General features: G+C 29.3%; 1 long non-coding RNA gene across 2 annotated transcripts in view; it reads right to left on the bottom strand.

Annotated features, from left to right (window-relative positions):
• Positions 1-4,010: 4,010 nt before the first annotated feature.
• LOC137654536 (uncharacterized) overlaps positions 4,011-4,220 on the bottom strand; it is a 347,835-nt gene continuing 347,625 nt past the window's right edge. The window contains exon 4 of one of the 2 annotated variants that reach the window (XR_011046653.1): positions 4,011-4,220. This exon is cut by the window's right edge and continues 1,054 nt beyond it. This is a non-coding gene — a long non-coding RNA (uncharacterized lncRNA). The other variant, XR_011046652.1, reaches the window with a different exon arrangement.

Genomic DNA, 4,220 nt, shown 5'->3' with positions numbered 1-4,220 from the left:
CTGTCACTGAAAAGTTCCAGTAGCTGCACACCACTGAGATTTTAAGGTGTTTATTTTTAGTGTTATCAGATGCGTGAAGAAACTGAAGAATGGGTATGTATTATACCATCCTATTCAGGGTTTGTATAAGAAAAATAGTAATAACAGTACACTTTTAATAGTAGCATCCACTGTGAAAATCCTTTTAAAATTATTGTGTTGCCAGGAGAGATTTATTCACCAAGAAAACACTAAAACAAAACTAATAGGCAAAGCCAACAAAAAAAAACGAAAACTTTTTAATTGGATGTTTGCACGTTTGAAATAGTTCAGATCAAATAATAATAAAAGGAACAAATAAGGAAATACAATATACTGTAAGACTTTAAGGAAAAAAATCGACTTGTTCCATTCGGGGCACTGCCAACCTCCACCCAAATTGCAAGCAATAATATTCGCACAATGCAACAGCTTGAGAGAAATGCATGATGATGCAAAAGCAGCCCTCCCATAAAAGCAATATGAGAGGAGCTTGTCCGAAGAAATATAATGCTACGTAATATCAATGCCTTTAAGTAATACTTTTCTCGTTCTGCTGCCTTCAATGTTCATATAATTCAGTGTCTTGTCTGTGCTTACTCCCTTTATTCATTATTTTTCTTTTATATTGATTATCATTCCTCTGTAGCCAATACTGCTGTTTTCATAAAAGGAAATATACTATTTTCATATAAAGAAATACACGTGCTATGAAAGACGCAAAAATCTTTTACAGAGGGAAAAACCTCCTACGTTTTAAATAACTCACAAAACAAAAGACAACAAAATTGTAAACTTGATATCATAAAAAGTCATCTAATCCTCAAGTATCTTAGATTATTTAAATATAACTCTTATATTCAGCTAAATCTTATCAAACAATGGCCAAATTATATAAGGATATTGCGTAAAAATTATTTTAATTTACAAATGTTTAGATTAAAATATATTTGACTCTAAAATTATAGAATACTCTTGAATGTCCTAATTGCCTACAAATTCACCTACAGGGACACATGTACACACACAAACATGTAAACAGTTCGATATACACACACACACACACACACACACACATATATATATATATATATATATATATATATAATATATATATATATATATATATGTGTGTGTGTGTGTGTGTGTGTGTGTGAGTATTGTGAATATCTGGTTTTGAACATCCTTCACCCATTCACGATATTGTTACATCAATACAAAATCTTTAAACTCGAATTCTTCAAATAACGATAACGTTTAAATTTGTTACCTCTAAATCAACGATTCTGATATGTGCTTCAGTATTCCACAATAACAGTATATTTGTCGCGAAACTTACCTCAAGAAAAAAAAAATGAAAAGTAAACAATGAGCAATGTTAAGAGTAAGAAAACGACTGCAAGAAATCTGGAGGTGGTGGTGAAAGGAGAGAAGAGACTTGCAGCTTTTTACATCTTAAAAATCACTGACTCGTCAGTGAAGACGGATTCTTAATTGGCAGTCATTAGCATTAAATTTCTTCTCGGTCTATTCTGTTCAAGAACTTGGATACTTAGAAGAAACTTTCGGGAATTAACACAAATGTAAAAACCCTGAATGTCTCTCTCATTTCCTCCGCTCGGAATCATGGAAATGGTCGACCAGAAAGACTGTAACTCAGCTACCCAGTAGTATCTTTGGATAAAATGCTCCGGCATTCTCTCTCTCTCTCTCTCCTCTCCTCTCTCTCTCTCTCTCTCCTCTCCTCTCTCTCTCTCTCCTCTCTCTTCTCTTCTCTCGTCTCAATCTCTCTCTCTTCTATAAATACACAACATCACATATATATGTATGTATACACACACACACACACACACACACACACTCATATAATATATATATATATATATATATATATATATATTATGTTTACATATGTATATATACACACATATATATTTATATATATGTGTGTGTATTCTCCTTTAAAAATGAGATACAAATAACCTTTAATATCTATAATTCCTTTTGAACCGGGATCACAAGCCGATAGGGAAATTCCATAAAAGATAAATATTTTTTGCCATTCAAAGGAGTCCAAGCTTAGCGCCGATAGAAAAGTCCAATGTTTATCCTTATTTCTATTGTCACTAAGGTTCGAATACTTTGGCCGGAAGAAATATTTGTAATCAAACAAATTTTTCTTATGGGTCTGTGATCCCATGGCAGAGCGAATTTGATATCAAATAGTGTGGCTTATATGAAAAAATAAAAATAACAAGTGTTAGTGAGAAAATCATATATTGTTCATTCCGCCGTTATCAAATGCTTTCATATCCAATTTGGAATATTGGAATGATTCCAGCCACCTGTATATGTATGATGCCGCGATTAAAGGTATTATTTACCTCTGTTATAGTGATCTCCAAAACTATATATGTCTGCAAAATAGTTACAGGGAAGCCCTGTCACAAAAACAAAGTCATGAGGAACTTTATGGAATTCTTACTTTAAACATGAAGTCTTTTACGCGCTTACAGTCCCGTAAAACATACATACGTAATACACAAAAAATAAATACATACACAACACGCGCACGCACAACACTTACACACACACACACCACATATATATATATATATATATATATATATATAAATATATATATATATTATATAAATATATATATATATATATATATAATATATTATATATCTATATATATATATATTTATTATATATACATATATATATCATATATACATATATGTATATATATATATATATATATATATATATATATATATATTATATATATATATATATATATATATATATATATATATAATATATATATATATAAATTAAAATGAGATCAACTGCAAAGGTCTCTAATATCGAAAATAGAAAATTATTAGATAAAAACAAACATACAAGCACCTTAATGAAAATTGTCCCTCCCCAAAAAAATGTTCAGACTAAACTCAGATATAAAAACTCACAAGGTCATTATAATATCCGTCTATGAAAACGAATTGTTTCTTCAATTAATCTGAGAGTCCCTCTAGAACCTAAAAAGTCTCCCTCTTTGAGTAGCTTATATATAAGATAGCTATCAATCTCATCCGTTGTACTCGAAGATGAAATGTCTAATTACTTCCTACGCGTGTGCGTGAGACGATTAAATTCTTCACAGATATTATTGCCGAAAAAATATTTCCTTTTTAATTGTAATTTAAGACCAAATACGAGAGCTATTAAACGGCATAAATCATATTCCTTGATATGGAATAAAAATTCAGAATTTCTTACAGCATAACTTCCAATATGTATATATTGCACGGCCATATTTAATAAGTTTTGTAATGCTAAATGTCTAGATGTTTTATTAATATGAAAGTTACGAGATCTCTCAATAAGTATGTTTTATAATTCATAAAACAATGACTAATTCTAAAGGTCTAAAGCTATATTTCATTTACATAAATTTCATATAATCTTCAATGCGATTACGTTCAAATGAAAGCTTCACATAACTTATAAAGGTATATGTTGCAATAAAACTGGTATATCATAAGACATAATTTAAACATTCAAATAGATATTGTTATACTGTGAATGTCTGAATATGTGAAGGCATTGTTCAAACATCCCAATGAATATAGAGTATTTTAATATATGATAAATCTTCTAGGCTAATTATGTGCCATGTAGTACCACGATCTTAAATCATGCTTAAATTCTTATAATGAAATCATGTGATAGCGTGTAAGAAGATACAAAATATTCTATATTATCATCATTATACACGCTTATATATATATATATATATATATATATATATATATATATATATATATATATATATATATATATATATAATCACATACTAATTAATATAATAGTTAGCAGACCATAATCCGAACGTTTCATTTCAGGTATAAATCATAAACGCTAAATGAAGTTATATGAGTACTATTTACACCAAAAATGCAAACCATGCATGTACCAATAGAAAAAATAAGAATGCATTAAATTATTCATTTGTTTTCATATTAGCTAATTGTTTCGTTGCAGAATTCATATACAGTAAATCAGTTTGTTTTTAACCTATTCCTATATCCCATAACAACATGTTGTAAATCAGACTAATACAATGGAAATCAAACTTATGTAAATAAGCGGTAAATCTAAGGCATAAGAAAAGGAGAGCTCAGTTCGTTACT

The sequence above is a fragment of the Palaemon carinicauda genome, chromosome 15, assembly GCF_036898095.1.
Source record: "Palaemon carinicauda isolate YSFRI2023 chromosome 15, ASM3689809v2, whole genome shotgun sequence".
In the NCBI taxonomy this organism is placed as follows: Eukaryota; Metazoa; Arthropoda; class Malacostraca; order Decapoda; family Palaemonidae; genus Palaemon; species Palaemon carinicauda.
Note: the sequence above shows the minus strand (reverse complement) of the source record. Positions and strands in the feature narration are given on the sequence as shown.